This window comes from Phyllobates terribilis, unplaced genomic scaffold (genome assembly GCF_046119375.1).
Source record: "Phyllobates terribilis strain yellow unplaced genomic scaffold, ASM4611937v1 Scaffold_108__1_contigs__length_5656254, whole genome shotgun sequence".
Lineage (NCBI taxonomy): Eukaryota > Metazoa > Chordata > Amphibia > Anura > Dendrobatidae > Phyllobates > Phyllobates terribilis.
The window spans coordinates 1,337,736-1,354,367 of NW_027362868.1; the positions used below are offsets into that span (position 1 = coordinate 1,337,736).

General features: G+C 45.0%; 13 non-coding genes across 13 annotated transcripts; all 13 read left to right on the top strand.

The window, feature by feature from the left end:
* Window positions 1–288: 288 nt before the first annotated feature.
* LOC141199080 (U2 spliceosomal RNA) lies at window positions 289–479 on the top strand. The gene has a single exon (XR_012270843.1). It is a non-coding gene; the product is annotated as a U2 spliceosomal RNA (small nuclear RNA).
* Window positions 480–1,602: 1,123 nt separating this feature from the next.
* On the top strand, window positions 1,603–1,793 carry LOC141199081 (U2 spliceosomal RNA). Its single transcript, XR_012270844.1, has one exon. It is a non-coding gene; the product is annotated as a U2 spliceosomal RNA (small nuclear RNA).
* A 1,120-nt stretch (window positions 1,794–2,913) lies between these two features.
* LOC141200741 (U2 spliceosomal RNA) lies at window positions 2,914–3,104 on the top strand. Its single transcript, XR_012272453.1, has one exon. It is a non-coding gene; the product is annotated as a U2 spliceosomal RNA (small nuclear RNA).
* A 1,121-nt stretch (window positions 3,105–4,225) lies between these two features.
* LOC141200743 (U2 spliceosomal RNA) lies at window positions 4,226–4,416 on the top strand. Its single transcript, XR_012272454.1, has one exon. It is a non-coding gene; the product is annotated as a U2 spliceosomal RNA (small nuclear RNA).
* A 1,124-nt stretch (window positions 4,417–5,540) lies between these two features.
* On the top strand, window positions 5,541–5,731 carry LOC141199082 (U2 spliceosomal RNA). Its single transcript, XR_012270845.1, has one exon. It is a non-coding gene; the product is annotated as a U2 spliceosomal RNA (small nuclear RNA).
* Window positions 5,732–6,850: 1,119 nt separating this feature from the next.
* On the top strand, window positions 6,851–7,041 carry LOC141200744 (U2 spliceosomal RNA). The gene has a single exon (XR_012272455.1). It is a non-coding gene; the product is annotated as a U2 spliceosomal RNA (small nuclear RNA).
* Window positions 7,042–8,161: 1,120 nt separating this feature from the next.
* LOC141200745 (U2 spliceosomal RNA) lies at window positions 8,162–8,352 on the top strand. Its single transcript, XR_012272456.1, has one exon. It is a non-coding gene; the product is annotated as a U2 spliceosomal RNA (small nuclear RNA).
* A 1,124-nt stretch (window positions 8,353–9,476) lies between these two features.
* On the top strand, window positions 9,477–9,667 carry LOC141199084 (U2 spliceosomal RNA). Its single transcript, XR_012270847.1, has one exon. It is a non-coding gene; the product is annotated as a U2 spliceosomal RNA (small nuclear RNA).
* A 1,119-nt stretch (window positions 9,668–10,786) lies between these two features.
* LOC141199085 (U2 spliceosomal RNA) lies at window positions 10,787–10,977 on the top strand. The gene has a single exon (XR_012270848.1). It is a non-coding gene; the product is annotated as a U2 spliceosomal RNA (small nuclear RNA).
* A 1,123-nt stretch (window positions 10,978–12,100) lies between these two features.
* Window positions 12,101–12,291, top strand: LOC141200572 (U2 spliceosomal RNA). The gene has a single exon (XR_012272289.1). It is a non-coding gene; the product is annotated as a U2 spliceosomal RNA (small nuclear RNA).
* Window positions 12,292–13,414: 1,123 nt separating this feature from the next.
* On the top strand, window positions 13,415–13,605 carry LOC141199086 (U2 spliceosomal RNA). Its single transcript, XR_012270849.1, has one exon. It is a non-coding gene; the product is annotated as a U2 spliceosomal RNA (small nuclear RNA).
* Window positions 13,606–14,729: 1,124 nt separating this feature from the next.
* On the top strand, window positions 14,730–14,920 carry LOC141199087 (U2 spliceosomal RNA). Its single transcript, XR_012270850.1, has one exon. It is a non-coding gene; the product is annotated as a U2 spliceosomal RNA (small nuclear RNA).
* A 1,104-nt stretch (window positions 14,921–16,024) lies between these two features.
* LOC141199088 (U2 spliceosomal RNA) lies at window positions 16,025–16,215 on the top strand. The gene has a single exon (XR_012270851.1). It is a non-coding gene; the product is annotated as a U2 spliceosomal RNA (small nuclear RNA).
* The last annotated feature ends 417 nt before the right edge of the window (window positions 16,216–16,632 follow it).

A 16,632-nucleotide genomic window follows, 5' to 3' on the forward strand; every position in this document is an offset into this window, starting at 1 on the left:
AAACAGCTGCTCGTTCCACCCCCCCCCCGCCTTAATTGGTTCTCCTCCCTTCCAACGGTGTTGAGGCGGGTGGGAACAGCCGGGGGTTGAGGGTACTGTGCTAAAAGAGGTGGAGTTATGCAGATCTAAAACGCGTGGATTGCAGCAGCAGCAAGCCGAAAAGTGCAGGCATGTGAGGGATCTAGAGGTTGACAGCATGTCTTCTTAACGGGAGTCCAGGTGGCCATCTCCACAAATGGACTTTTCAGAATCCTTGGGTGGCACCGTAGTCGGAAACCAATTCTGGTTATCGCTTCTCGGCCTTTTGGCTAAGATCAAGTGTAGTATCTGTTCTTATCAGTTTAATATCTGATACGTCCCCTATCTGGGGACCATATATTAAATGGATTTTTAGAACAGGGAGATGGAAAAAGAGCTTGCTCTGTCCACTCCACGCATTGACCTGGTATTGCAGTATCTCCAGGACCGGTGCACCCCTTCTTTAATGCAGTTTCTAAAATCAGAAAGAATTGAATTCAATGCTTTTTGTTCATTTTGCTTGTTTGTCGGATTTTGGGATGGACTCTTTGGCTTTGCTTTTCTTCTCCTCATTGGATTTTTCATGTTAAAAGTTGCAGAAGCCAGATGACAAGCTCATTTTGGTTCAACTTCAGCAACTGTGCATTGCATTGCCATGTAATGTAATAGAATGCAATGCTATCTATCTAGCTCTCCCTCTATACTTCCTTTTGGATAAACAGACATATTAGGCAAGCATTTTGGAGCTTTCACCTAAATAACTACAGGTGGTGAGATAAGCTGCACAATATAATTGACCTTTCAGTATATTGTTGCACACACACCATCTATTTAGCAAATGCCCTTGTTATCAACAGCAGCCTTTTAAACTCACCTGAGCTAACAGGTATGTGAGCTGGTTACTCTGCTGCGCTTAAAATTTCTTTTTTGGCTTGCTACAATGCCTTTTCTGAAACGTTGTCTCCCTCTGCTGGAACACTGACTTCTTTCATTTAATGCCTGCAGACTATAAAAGAGAAACCAACCCAAAAAGTTTGGTTGATTAGTCTGTGGCATTCTTTTAAACTGTTGCTTATGGCGGTCTCTGTGAGCTTCTCAGTGACATTCAGCCATCCAGGTATCCCGCCTGCAGTAGACGGAATGTGGCAATGGAACGCTGGCTGCGCGTGTCATAATAGGCTCTGAGCCTTTATATACCTGCGCACAGCAGCAGCCACCTTCAGTCTGCTGCTGGACAGCCAGCAGCAGCAGCAGCCGGAGAGGTAATTAATCAGCAACCCTCCTGCTAAGGGTAGACAGCTGCTCGTTCCACCCCCCCCCCCCCGCCTTAATTGGTTCTCCTCCCTTCCAACGGTGTTGAGGCGGGTGGGAACAGCCGGGGGTTGAGGGTACTGTGCTAAAAGAGGTGGAGTTATGCAGATCTAAAACGCGTGGATTGCAGCAGCAGCAAGCCGAAAAGTGCAGGCATGTGAGGGATCTAGAGGTTGACAGCATGTCTTCTTAACGGGAGTCCAGGTGGCCATCTCCACAAATGGACTTTTCAGAATCCTTGGGTGGCACCGTAGTCGGAAACCAATTCTGGTTATCGCTTCTCGGCCTTTTGGCTAAGATCAAGTGTAGTATCTGTTCTTATCAGTTTAATATCTGATACGTCCCCTATCTGGGGACCATATATTAAATGGATTTTTAGAACAGGGAGATGGAAAAAGAGCTTGCTCTGTCCACTCCACGCATTGACCTGGTATTGCAGTATCTCCAGGACCGGTGCACCCCTTCTTTAATGCAGTTTCTAAAATCAGAAAGAATTGAATTCAATGCTTTTTGTTCATTTTGCTTGTTTGTCGGATTTTGGGATGGACTCTTTGGCTTTGCTTTTCTTCTCCTCATTGGATTTTTCATGTTAAAAGTTGCAGAAGCCAGATGACAAGCTCATTTTGGTTCAACTTCAGCAACTGTGCATTGCATTGCCATGTAATGTAATGTAATGCAATGCTATCTATCTAGCTCTCCCTCTATACTTCCTTTTGGATAAACAGACATATTAGGCAAGCATTTTGGAGCTTTCACCTAAATAACTACAGGTGGTGAGATAAGCTGCACAATATAATTGACCTTTCAGTATATTGTTGCACACACACCATCTATTTAGCAAATGCCCTTGTTATCAACAGCAGCCTTTTAAACTCACCTGAGCTAACAGGTATGTGAGCTGGTTACTCTGCTGCGCTTAAAATTTCTTTTTTGGTTTGCTACAATGCCTTTTCTGAAACGTTGTCTCCCTCTGCTGGAACACTGACTTCTTTCATTTAATGCCTGCAGACTATAAAAGAGAAACCAACCCAAAAAGTTTGGTTGATTAGTCTGTGGCATTCTTTTAAACTGTTGCTTATGGCGGTCTCTGTGAGCTTCTCAGTGACATTCAGCCATCCAGGTATCCCGCCTGCAGTAGACGGAATGTGGCAATGGAACGCTGGCTGCGCGTGTCATAATAGGCTCTGAGCCTTTATATACCTGCGCACAGCAGCAGCCACCTTCAGTCTGCTGCTGGACAGCCAGCAGCAGCAGCAGCAGGAGAGGTAATTAATCAGCAACCCTCCTGCTAAGGGTAGACAGCTGCTCGTTCCACCCCCCCCCCGCCTTAATTGGTTCTCCTCCCTTCCAACGGTGTTGAGGCGGGTGGGAACTGCCGGGGGTTGAGGGTACTGTGCTAAAAGAGGTGGAGTTATGCAGATCTAAAACGCGTGGATTGCAGCAGCAGCAAGCCGAAAAGTGCAGGCATGTGAGGGATCTAGAGGTTGACAGCATGTCTTCTTAACGGGAGTCCAGGTGGCCATCTCCACAAATGGACTTTTCAGAATCCTTGGGTGGCACCGTAGTCGGAAACCAATTCTGGTTATCGCTTCTCAGCCTTTTGGCTAAGATCAAGTGTAGTATCTGTTCTTATAAGTTTAATATCTGATACGTCCCCTATCTGGGGACCATATATTAAATGGATTTTTAGAACAGGGAGATGGAAAAAGAGCTTGCTCTGTCCACTCCACGCATTGACCTGGTATTGCAGTATCTCCAGGACCGGTGCACCCCTTCTTTAATGCAGTTTCTAAAATCAGAAAGAATTGAATTCAATGCTTTTTGTTCATTTTGCTTGTTTGTCGGATTTTGGGATGGACTCTTTGGCTTTGCTTTTCTTCTCCTCATTGGATTTTTCATGTTAAAAGTTGCAGAAGCCAGATGACAAGCTCATTTTGGTTCAACTTCAGCAACTGTGCATTGCATTGCCATGTAATGTAATGTAATGCAATGCTATCTATCTAGCTCTCCCTCTATACTTCCTTTTGGATAAACAGACATATTAGGCAAGCATTTTGGAGCTTTCACCTAAATAACTACAGGTGGTGAGATAAGCTGCACAATATAATTGACCTTTCAGTATATTGTTGCACACACACCATCTATTTAGCAAATGCCCTTGTTATCAACAGCAGCCTTTTAAACTCACCTGAGCTAACAGGTATGTGAGCTGGTTACTCTGCTGCACTTAAAATTTCTTTTTTGGTTTGCTACAATGCCTTTTCTGAAACGTTGTCTCCCTCTGCTGGAACACTGACTTCTTTCATTTAATGCCTGCAGACTATAAAAGAGAAACCAACCCAAAAAGTTTGGTTGATTAGTCTGTGGCATTCTTTTAAACTGTTGCTTATGGCGGTCTCTGTGAGCTTCTCAGTGACATTCAGCCATCCAGGTATCCCGCCTGCAGTAGACGGAATGTGGCAATGGAACGCTGGCTGCGCGTGTCATAATAGGCTCTGAGCCTTTATATACCTGCGCACAGCAGCAGCCACCTTCAGTCTGCTGCTGGACAGCCAGCAGCAGCAGCAGCAGGAGAGGTAATTAATCAGCAACCCTCCTGCTAAGGGTAGACAGCTGCTCGTTCCACCCCCCCCCCCGCCTTAATTGGTTCTCCTCCCTTCCAACGGTGTTGAGGCGGGTGGGAACAGCCGGGGGTTGAGGGTACTGTGCTAAAAGAGGTGGAGTTATGCAGATCTAAAACGCGTGGATTGCAGCAGCAGCAAGCCGAAAAGTGCAGGCATGTGAGGGATCTAGAGGTTGACAGCATGTCTTCTTAACGGGAGTCCAGGTGGCCATCTCCACAAATGGACTTTTCAGAATCCTTGGGTGGCACCGTAGTCGGAAACCAATTCTGGTTATCGCTTCTCAGCCTTTTGGCTAAGATCAAGTGTAGTATCTGTTCTTATAAGTTTAATATCTGATACGTCCCCTATCTGGGGACCATATATTAAATGGATTTTTAGAACAGGGAGATGGAAAAAGAGCTTGCTCTGTCCACTCCACGCATTGACCTGGTATTGCAGTATCTCCAGGACCGGTGCACCCCTTCTTTAATGCAGTTTCTAAAATCAGAAAGAATTGAATTCAATGCTTTTTGTTCATTTTGCTTGTTTGTCGGATTTTGGGATGGACTCTTTGGCTTTGCTTTTCTTCTCCTCATTGGATTTTTCATGTTAAAAGTTGCAGAAGCCAGATGACAAGCTCATTTTGGTTCAACTTCAGCAACTGTGCATTGCATTGCCATGTAATGTAATGTAATGCAATGCTATCTATCTAGCTCTCCCTCTATACTTCCTTTTGGATAAACAGACATATTAGGCAAGCATTTTGGAGCTTTCACCTAAATAACTACAGGTGGTGAGATAAGCTGCACAATATAATTGACCTTTCAGTATATTGTTGCACACACACCATCTATTTAGCAAATGCCCTTGTTATCAACAGCAGCCTTTTAAACTCACCTGAGCTAACAGGTATGTGAGCTGGTTACTCTGCTGCGCTTAAAATTTCTTTTTTGGCTTGCTACAATGCCTTTTCTGAAACGTTGTCTCCCTCTGCTGGAACACTGACTTCTTTCATTTAATGCCTGCAGACTATAAAAGAGAAACCAACCCAAAAAGTTTGGTTGATTAGTCTGTGGCATTCTTTTAAACTGTTGCTTATGGCGGTCTCTGTGAGCTTCTCAGTGACATTCAGCCATCCAGGTATCCCGCCTGCAGTAGACGGAATGTGGCAATGGAACGCTGGCTGCGCGTGTCATAATAGGCTCTGAGCCTTTATATACCTGCGCACAGCAGCAGCCACCTTCAGTCTGCTGCTGGACAGCTAGCAGCAGCAGCAGCCGGAGAGGTAATTAATCAGCAACCCTCCTGCTAAGGGTAGACAGCTGCTCGTTCCACCCCCCCCCCCCCCGCCTTAATTGGTTCTCCTCCCTTCCAACGGTGTTGAGGCGGGTGGGAACAGCCGGGGGTTGAGGGTACTGTGCTAAAAGAGGTGGAGTTATGCAGATCTAAAACGCGTGGATTGCAGCAGCAGCAAGCCGAAAAGTGCAGGCATGTGAGGGATCTAGAGGTTGACAGCATGTCTTCTTAACGGGAGTCCAGGTGGCCATCTCCACAAATGGACTTTTCAGAATCCTTGGGTGGCACCGTAGTCGGAAACCAATTCTGGTTATCGCTTCTCGGCCTTTTGGCTAAGATCAAGTGTAGTATCTGTTCTTATCAGTTTAATATCTGATACGTCCCCTATCTGGGGACCATATATTAAATGGATTTTTAGAACAGGGAGATGGAAAAAGAGCTTGCTCTGTCCACTCCACGCATTGACCTGGTATTGCAGTATCTCCAGGACCGGTGCACCCCTTCTTTAATGCAGTTTCTAAAATCAGAAAGAATTGAATTCAATGCTTTTTGTTCATTTTGCTTGTTTGTCGGATTTTGGGATGGACTCTTTGGCTTTGCTTTTCTTCTCCTCATTGGATTTTTCATGTTAAAAGTTGCAGAAGCCAGATGACAAGCTCATTTTGGTTCAACTTCAGCAACTGTGCATTGCATTGCCATGTAATGTAATGTAATGCAATGCTATCTATCTAGCTCTCCCTCTATACTTCCTTTTGGATAAACAGACATATTAGGCAAGCATTTTGGAGCTTTCACCTAAATAACTACAGGTGGTGAGATAAGCTGCACAATATAATTGACCTTTCAGTATATTGTTGCACACACACCATCTATTTAGCAAATGCCCTTGTTATCAACAGCAGCCTTTTAAACTCACCTGAGCTAACAGGTATGTGAGCTGGTTACTCTGCTGCGCTTAAAATTTCTTTTTTGGTTTGCTACAATGCCTTTTCTGAAACGTTGTCTCCCTCTGCTGGAACACTGACTTCTTTCATTTAATGCCTGCAGACTATAAAAGAGAAACCAACCCAAAAAGTTTGGTTGATTAGTCTGTGGCATTCTTTTAAACTGTTGCTTATGGCGGTCTCTGTGAGCTTCTCAGTGACATTCAGCCATCCAGGTATCCCGCCTGCAGTAGACGGAATGTGGCAATGGAACGCTGGCTGCGCGTGTCATAATAGGCTCTGAGCCTTTATATACCTGCGCACAGCAGCAGCCACCTTCAGTCTGCTGCTGGACAGCCAGCAGCAGCAGCAGCAGGAGAGGTAATTAATCAGCAACCCTCCTGCTAAGGGTAGACAGCTGCTCGTTCCACCCCCCCCCGCCTTAATTGGTTCTCCTCCCTTCCAACGGTGTTGAGGCGGGTGGAAACAGCCGGGGGTTGAGGGTACTGTGCTAAAAGAGGTGGAGTTATGCAGATCTAAAACGCGTGGATTGCAGCAGCAGCAAGCCGAAAAGTGCAGGCATGTGAGGGATCTAGAGGTTGACAGCATGTCTTCTTAACGGGAGTCCAGGTGGCCATCTCCACAAATGGACTTTTCAGAATCCTTGGGTGGCACCGTAGTCGGAAACCAATTCTGGTTATCGCTTCTCAGCCTTTTGGCTAAGATCAAGTGTAGTATCTGTTCTTATAAGTTTAATATCTGATACGTCCCCTATCTGGGGACCATATATTAAATGGATTTTTAGAACAGGGAGATGGAAAAAGAGCTTGCTCTGTCCACTCCACGCATTGACCTGGTATTGCAGTATCTCCAGGACCGGTGCACCCCTTCTTTAATGCAGTTTCTAAAATCAGAAAGAATTGAATTCAATGCTTTTTGTTCATTTTGCTTGTTTGTCGGATTTTGGGATGGACTCTTTGGCTTTGCTTTTCTTCTCCTCATTGGATTTTTCATGTTAAAAGTTGCAGAAGCCAGATGACAAGCTCATTTTGGTTCAACTTCAGCAACTGTGCATTGCATTGCCATGTAATGTAATGTAATGCAATGCTATCTATCTAGCTCTCCCTCTATACTTCCTTTTGGATAAACAGACATATTAGGCAAGCATTTTGGAGCTTTCACCTAAATAACTACAGGTGGTGAGATAAGCTGCACAATATAATTGACCTTTCAGTATATTGTTGCACACACACCATCTATTTAGCAAATGCCCTTGTTATCAACAGCAGCCTTTTAAACTCACCTGAGCTAACAGGTATGTGAGCTGGTTACTCTGCTGCACTTAAAATTTCTTTTTTGGTTTGCTACAATGCCTTTTCTGAAACGTTGTCTCCCTCTGCTGGAACACTGACTTCTTTCATTTAATGCCTGCAGACTATAAAAGAGAAACCAACCCAAAAAGTTTGGTTGATTAGTCTGTGGCATTCTTTTAAACTGTTGCTTATGGCGGTCTCTGTGAGCTTCTCAGTGACATTCAGCCATCCAGGTATCCCGCCTGCAGTAGACGGAATGTGGCAATGGAACGCTGGCTGCGCGTGTCATAATAGGCTCTGAGCCTTTATATACCTGCGCACAGCAGCAGCCACCTTCAGTCTGCTGCTGGACAGCCAGCAGCAGCAGCAGCAGGAGAGGTAATTAATCAGCAACCCTCCTGCTAAGGGTAGACAGCTGCTCGTTCCACCCCCCCCCCGCCTTAATTGGTTCTCCTCCCTTCCAACGGTGTTGAGGCGGGTGGGAACAGCCGGGGGTTGAGGGTACTGTGCTAAAAGAGGTGGAGTTATGCAGATCTAAAACGCGTGGATTGCAGCAGCAGCAAGCCGAAAAGTGCAGGCATGTGAGGGATCTAGAGGTTGACAGCATGTCTTCTTAACGGGAGTCCAGGTGGCCATCTCCACAAATGGACTTTTCAGAATCCTTGGGTGGCACCGTAGTCGGAAACCAATTCTGGTTATCGCTTCTCAGCCTTTTGGCTAAGATCAAGTGTAGTATCTGTTCTTATAAGTTTAATATCTGATACGTCCCCTATCTGGGGACCATATATTAAATGGATTTTTAGAACAGGGAGATGGAAAAAGAGCTTGCTCTGTCCACTCCACGCATTGACCTGGTATTGCAGTATCTCCAGGACCGGTGCACCCCTTCTTTAATGCAGTTTCTAAAATCAGAAAGAATTGAATTCAATGCTTTTTGTTCATTTTGCTTGTTTGTCGGATTTTGGGATGGACTCTTTGGCTTTGCTTTTCTTCTCCTCATTGGATTTTTCATGTTAAAAGTTGCAGAAGCCAGATGACAAGCTCATTTTGGTTCAACTTCAGCAACTGTGCATTGCATTGCCATGTAATGTAATGTAATGCAATGCTATCTATCTAGCTCTCCCTCTATACTTCCTTTTGGATAAACAGACATATTAGGCAAGCATTTTGGAGCTTTCACCTAAATAACTACAGGTGGTGAGATAAGCTGCACAATATAATTGACCTTTCAGTATATTGTTGCACACACACCATCTATTTAGCAAATGCCCTTGTTATCAACAGCAGCCTTTTAAACTCACCTGAGCTAACAGGTATGTGAGCTGGTTACTCTGCTGCGCTTAAAATTTCTTTTTTGGCTTGCTACAATGCCTTTTCTGAAACGTTGTCTCCCTCTGCTGGAACACTGACTTCTTTCATTTAATGCCTGCAGACTATAAAAGAGAAACCAACCCAAAAAGTTTGGTTGATTAGTCTGTGGCATTCTTTTAAACTGTTGCTTATGGCGGTCTCTGTGAGCTTCTCAGTGACATTCAGCCATCCAGGTATCCCGCCTGCAGTAGACGGAATGTGGCAATGGAACGCTGGCTGCGCGTGTCATAATAGGCTCTGAGCCTTTATATACCTGCGCACAGCAGCAGCCACCTTCAGTCTGCTGCTGGACAGCTAGCAGCAGCAGCAGCCGGAGAGGTAATTAATCAGCAACCCTCCTGCTAAGGGTAGACAGCTGCTCGTTCCACCCCCCCCCCCCCCGCCTTAATTGGTTCTCCTCCCTTCCAACGGTGTTGAGGCGGGTGGGAACAGCCGGGGGTTGAGGGTACTGTGCTAAAAGAGGTGGAGTTATGCAGATCTAAAACGCGTGGATTGCAGCAGCAGCAAGCCGAAAAGTGCAGGCATGTGAGGGATCTAGAGGTTGACAGCATGTCTTCTTAACGGGAGTCCAGGTGGCCATCTCCACAAATGGACTTTTCAGAATCCTTGGGTGGCACCGTAGTCGGAAACCAATTCTGGTTATCGCTTCTCGGCCTTTTGGCTAAGATCAAGTGTAGTATCTGTTCTTATCAGTTTAATATCTGATACGTCCCCTATCTGGGGACCATATATTAAATGGATTTTTAGAACAGGGAGATGGAAAAAGAGCTTGCTCTGTCCACTCCACGCATTGACCTGGTATTGCAGTATCTCCAGGACCGGTGCACCCCTTCTTTAATGCAGTTTCTAAAATCAGAAAGAATTGAATTCAATGCTTTTTGTTCATTTTGCTTGTTTGTCGGATTTTGGGATGGACTCTTTGGCTTTGCTTTTCTTCTCCTCATTGGATTTTTCATGTTAAAAGTTGCAGAAGCCAGATGACAAGCTCATTTTGGTTCAACTTCAGCAACTGTGCATTGCATTGCCATGTAATGTAATGTAATGCAATGCTATCTATCTAGCTCTCCCTCTATACTTCCTTTTGGATAAACAGACATATTAGGCAAGCATTTTGGAGCTTTCACCTAAATAACTACAGGTGGTGAGATAAGCTGCACAATATAATTGACCTTTCAGTATATTGTTGCACACACACCATCTATTTAGCAAATGCCCTTGTTATCAACAGCAGCCTTTTAAACTCACCTGAGCTAACAGGTATGTGAGCTGGTTACTCTGCTGCGCTTAAAATTTCTTTTTTGGTTTGCTACAATGCCTTTTCTGAAACGTTGTCTCCCTCTGCTGGAACACTGACTTCTTTCATTTAATGCCTGCAGACTATAAAAGAGAAACCAACCCAAAAAGTTTGGTTGATTAGTCTGTGGCATTCTTTTAAACTGTTGCTTATGGCGGTCTCTGTGAGCTTCTCAGTGACATTCAGCCATCCAGGTATCCCGCCTGCAGTAGACGGAATGTGGCAATGGAACGCTGGCTGCGCGTGTCATAATAGGCTCTGAGCCTTTATATACCTGCGCACAGCAGCAGCCACCTTCAGTCTGCTGCTGGACAGCCAGCAGCAGCAGCAGCAGGAGAGGTAATTAATCAGCAACCCTCCTGCTAAGGGTAGACAGCTGCTCGTTCCACCCCCCCCCGCCTTAATTGGTTCTCCTCCCTTCCAACGGTGTTGAGGCGGGTGGAAACAGCCGGGGGTTGAGGGTACTGTGCTAAAAGAGGTGGAGTTATGCAGATCTAAAACGCGTGGATTGCAGCAGCAGCAAGCCGAAAAGTGCAGGCATGTGAGGGATCTAGAGGTTGACAGCATGTCTTCTTAACGGGAGTCCAGGTGGCCATCTCCACAAATGGACTTTTCAGAATCCTTGGGTGGCACCGTAGTCGGAAACCAATTCTGGTTATCGCTTCTCGGCCTTTTGGCTAAGATCAAGTGTAGTATCTGTTCTTATCAGTTTAATATCTGATACGTCCCCTATCTGGGGACCATATATTAAATGGATTTTTAGAACAGGGAGATGGAAAAAGAGCTTGCTCTGTCCACTCCACGCATTGACCTGGTATTGCAGTATCTCCAGGACCGGTGCACCCCTTCTTTAATGCAGTTTCTAAAATCAGAAAGAATTGAATTCAATGCCTTTTGTTCATTTTGCTTGTTTGTCGGATTTTGGGATGGACTCTTTGGCTTTGCTTTTCTTCTCCTCATTGGATTTTTCATGTTAAAAGTTGCAGAAGCCAGATGACAAGCTCATTTTGGTTCAACTTCAGCAACTGTGCATTGCATTGCCATGTAATGTAATGTAATGCAATGCTATCTATCTAGCTCTCCCTCTATACTTCCTTTTGGATAAACAGACATATTAGGCAAGCATTTTGGAGCTTTCACCTAAATAACTACAGGTGGTGAGATAAGCTGCACAATATAATTGACCTTTCAGTATATTGTTGCACACACACCATCTATTTAGCAAATGCCCTTGTTATCAACAGCAGCCTTTTAAACTCACCTGAGCTAACAGGTATGTGAGCTGGTTACTCTGCTGCGCTTAAAATTTCTTTTTTGGTTTGCTACAATGCCTTTTCTGAAACGTTGTCTCCCTCTGCTGGAACACTGACTTCTTTCATTTAATGCCTGCAGACTATAAAAGAGAAACCAACCCAAAAAGTTTGGTTGATTAGTCTGTGGCATTCTTTTAAACTGTTGCTTATGGCGGTCTCTGTGAGCTTCTCAGTGACATTCAGCCATCCAGGTATCCCGCCTGCAGTAGACGGAATGTGGCAATGGAACGCTGGCTGCGCGTGTCATAATAGGCTCTGAGCCTTTATATACCTGCGCACAGCAGAAGCCACCTTCAGTCTGCTGCTGGACAGCCAGCAGCAGCAGCAGCAGGAGAGGTAATTAATCAGCAACCCTCCTGCTAAGGGTAGACAGCTGCTTGTTCCACCCCCCCCCCCCTGCCTTAATTGGTTCTCCTCCCTTCCAACGGTGTTGAGGCGGGTGGGAACAGCCGGGGGTTGAGGGTACTGTGCTAAAAGAGGTGGAGTTATGCAGATCTAAAACGCGTGGATTGCACCAGCAGCAAGCCGAAAAGTGCAGGCATGTGAGGGATCTAGAGGTTGACAGCATGTCTTCTTAACGGGAGTCCAGGTGGCCATCTCCACAAATGGACTTTTCAGAATCCTTGGGTGGCACCGTAGTCGGAAACCAATTCTGGTTATCGCTTCTCGGCCTTTTGGCTAAGATCAAGTGTAGTATCTGTTCTTATCAGTTTAATATCTGATACGTCCCCTATCTGGGAACCATATATTAAATGGATTTTTAGAACAGGGAGATGGAAAAAGAGCTTGCTCTGTCCACTCCACGCATTGACCTGGTATTGCAGTATCTCCAGGACCGGTGCACCCCTTCTTTAATGCAGTTTCTAAAATCAGAAAGAATTGAATTCAATGCTTTTTGTTCATTTTGCTTGTTTGTCGGATTTTGGGATGGACTCTTTGGCTTTGCTTTTCTTCTCCTCATTGGATTTTTCATGTTAAAAGTTGCAGAAGCCAGATGAAAAGCTCATTTTGGTTCAACTTCAGCAACTGTGCATTGCATTGCCATGTAATGTAATGTAATGCAATGCTATCTATCTAGCTCTCCCTCTATACTTCCTTTTGGATAAACAGACATATTAGGCAAGCATTTTGGAGCTTTCACCTAAATAACTACAGGTGGTGAGATAAGCTGCACAATATAATTGACCTTTCAGTATATTGTTGCACACACACCATCTATTTAGCAAATGCCCTTGTTATCAACAGCAGCCTTTTAAACTCACCTGAGCTAACAGGTATGTGAGCTGGTTACTCTGCTGCGCTTAAAATTTCTTTTTTGGTTTGCTACAATGCCTTTTCTGAAACGTTGTCTCCCTCTGCTGGAACACTGACTTCTTTCATTTAATGCCTGCAGACTATAAAAGAGAAACCAACCCAAAAAGTTTGGTTGATTAGTCTGTGGCATTCTTTTAAACTGTTGCTTATGGTGGTCTCTGTGAGCTTCTCAGTGACATTCAGCCATCCAGGTATCCCGCCTACAGTAGACGGAATGTGGCAATGGAACGCTGGCTGCGCGTGTCATAATAGGCTCTGAGCCTTTATATACCTGCGCACAGCAGCAGCCACCTTCAGTCTGCTGCTGGACAGCCAGCAGCAGCAGCAGCAGGAGAGGTAATTAATCAGCAACCCTCCTGCTAAGGGTAGACAGCTGCTCGTTCCACCCCCCCCCCCCCGCCTTAATTGGTTCTCCTCCCTTCCAACGGTGTTGAGGCGGGTGGGAACAGCCGGGGGTTGAGGGTACTGTGCTAAAAGAGGTGGAGTTATGCAGATCTAAAACGTGTGGATTGCAGCAGCAGCAAGCCGAAAAGTGCAGGCATGTGAGGGATCTAGAGGTTGACAGCATGTCTTCTTAACGGGAGTCCAGGTGGCCATCTCCACAAATGGACTTTTCAGAATCCTTGGGTGGCACCGTAGTCGGAAACCAATTCTGGTTATCGCTTCTCGGCCTTTTGGCTAAGATCAAGTGTAGTATCTGTTCTTATCAGTTTAATATCTGATACGTCCCCTATCTGGGGACCATATATTAAATGGATTTTTAGAACAGGGAGATGGAAAAAGAGCTTGCTCTGTCCACTCCACGCATTGACCTGGTATTGCAGTATCTCCAGGACCGGTGCACCCCTTCTTTAATGCAGTTTCTAAAATCAGAAAGAATTGAATTCAATGCTTTTTGTTCATTTTGCTTGTTTGTCGGATTTTGGGATGGACTCTTTGGCTTTGCTTTTCTTCTCCTCATTGGATTTTTCATGTTAAAAGTTGCAGAAGCCAGATGACAAGCTCATTTTGGTTCAACTTCAGCAACTGTGCATTGCATTGCCATGTAATGTAATGTAATGCAATGCTATCTATCTAGCTCTCCCTCTATACTTCCTTTTGGATAAACAGACATATTACGCAAGCATTTTGGAGCTTTCACCTAAATAACTACAGGTGGTGAGATAAGCTGCACAATATAATTGACCTTTCAGTATATTGTTGCACGCACACCATCTATTTAGCAAATGCCCTTGTTATCAACAGCAGCCTTTTAAACTCACCTGAGCTAACAGGTATGTGAGCTGGTTACTCTGCTGCGCTTAAAATTTCTTTTTTGGTTTGCTACAATGCCTTTTCTGAAACGTTGTCTCCCTCTGCTGGAACACTGACTTCTTTCATTTAATGCCTGCAGACTATAAAAGAGAAACCAACCCAAAAAGTTTGGTTGATTAGTCTGTGGCATTCTTTTAAACTGTTGCTTATGGCGGTCTCTGTGAGCTTCTCAGTGACATTCAGCCATCCAGGTATCCCGCCTGCAGTAGACGGAATGTGGCAATGGAACGCTGGCTGCGCGTGTCATAATAGGCTCTGAGCCTTTATATACCTGCGCACAGCAGCAGCCACCTTCAGTCTGCTGCTGGACAGCCAGCAGCAGCAGCAGCAAGAGAGGTAATTAATCAGCAACACTCCTGCTAAGGGTAGACAGCTGCTCGTTCCACCCCCCCCCCCCCCGCCTTAATTGGTTCTCCTCCCTTCCAACGGTGTTGAGGCGGGTGGGAACAGCCGGGGGTTGAGGGTACTGTGCTAAAAGAGGTGGAGTTATGCAGATCTAAAACGCGTGGATTGCAGCAGCAGCAAGCCGAAAAGTGCAGGCATGTGAGGGATCTAGAGGTTGACATCATGTCTTCTTAACGGGAGTCCAGGTGGCCATCTTCACAAATGAACTTTTCAGAATCCTTGGGTGGCACCGTAGTCGGAAACCAATTCTGGTTATCGCTTCTCGGCCTTTTGGCTAAGATCAAGTGTAGTATCTGTTCTTATCAGTTTAATATCTGATACGTCCCCTATCTGGGGACCATATATTAAATGGATTTTTAGAACAGGGAGATGGAAAAAGAGCTTGCTCTGTCCACTCCACGCATTGACCTGGTATTGCAGTATCTCCAGGACCGGTGCACCCCTTCTTTAATGCATTTTCTAAAATCAGAAAGAATTGAATTCAATGCTTTTTGTTCATTTTGCTTGTTTGTCCGATTTTGGGATGGACTCTTTGGCTTTGCTTTTCTTCTCCTCATTGGATTTTTCATGTTAAAAGTTGCAGAAGCCAGATGACAAGCTCATTTTGGTTCAACTTCAGCAACTGTGCATTGCATTGCCATGTAATGTAATGTAATGCAATGCTATCTATCTAGCTCTCCCTCTATACTTCCTTTTGGATAAACAGACATATTAGGCAAGCATTTTGGAGCTTTCACCTAAATAACTACAGGTGGTGAGATAAGCTGCACAATATAATTGACCTTTCAGTATATTGTTGCACACACACCATCTATTTAGCAAATGCCCTTGTTATCAACAGCAGCCTTTTAAACTCACCTGAGCTGGTTACTCTGCTGCGCTTAAAATTTCTTTTTTGGTTTGCTACAATGCCTTTTCTGACACGTTGTCTCCCTCTGCTGGAACACTGACTTCTTTCATTTAATGCCTGCAGACTATAAAAGAGAAACCAACCCAAAAAGTTTGGTTGATTAGTCTGTGGCATTCTTTTAAACTGTTGCTTATGGCGGTCTCTGTGAGCTTCTCAGTGACATTCAGCCATCCAGGTATCCCGCCTGCAGTAGACGGAATGTGGCAATGGAACGCTGGCTGCGCGTGTCATAATAGGCTCTGAGCCTTTATATACCTGCGCACAGCAGCAGCCACCTTCAGTCTGCTGCTGGACAGCCAGCAGCAGCAGCAGCAGGAGAGGTAATTAATCAGCAACCCTCCTGCTAAGGGTAGACAGCTGCTCGTTCCACCCCCCCCCCGCCTTAATTGGTTCTCCTCCCTTCCAACGGTGTTGAGGCGGGTGGGAACAGCCGGGGGTTGAGGGTACTGTGCTAAAAGAGGTGGAGTTATGCAGATCTAAAACGCGTGGATTGCAGCAGCAGCAAGCCGAAAAGTGCAGGCATGTGAGGGATCTAGAGGTTGACAGCATGTCTTCTTAACGGGAGTCCAGGTGGCCATCTCCACAAATGGACTTTTCAGAATCCTTGGGTGGCACCGTAGTCGGAAACCAATTCTGGTTATCGCTTCTCGGCCTTTTGGCTAAGATCAAGTGTAGTATCTGTTCTTATCAGTTTAATATCTGATACGTCCCCTATCTGGGGACCATATATTAAATGGATTTTTAGAACAGGGAGATGGAAAAAGAGCTTGCTCTGTCCACTCCACGCATTGACCTGGTATTGCAGTATCTCCAGGACCGGTGCACCCCTTCTTTAATGCAGTTTCTAAAATCAGAAAGAATTGAATTCAATGCTTTTTGTTCATTTTGCTTGTTTGTCGGATTTTGGGATGGACTCTTTGGCTTTGCTTTTCTTCTCCTCATTGGATTTTTCATGTTAAAAGTTGCAGAAGCCAGATGACAAGCTCATTTTGGTTCAACTTCAGCAACTGTGCATTGCATTGCCATGTAATGTAATGTAATGCAATGCTATCTATCTAGCTCTCCCTCTATACTTCCTTTTGGAAAAACAGACATATTAGGCAAGCATTTTGGAGCTTTCACCTAAATAACTACAGGTGGTGAGATAAGCTGCACAATATAATTGACCTTTCAGTATATTGTTGCACACACACCATCTATTTAGCAAATGCCCTTGTTATCAACAGCAGCCTTTTAAACTCACCTGA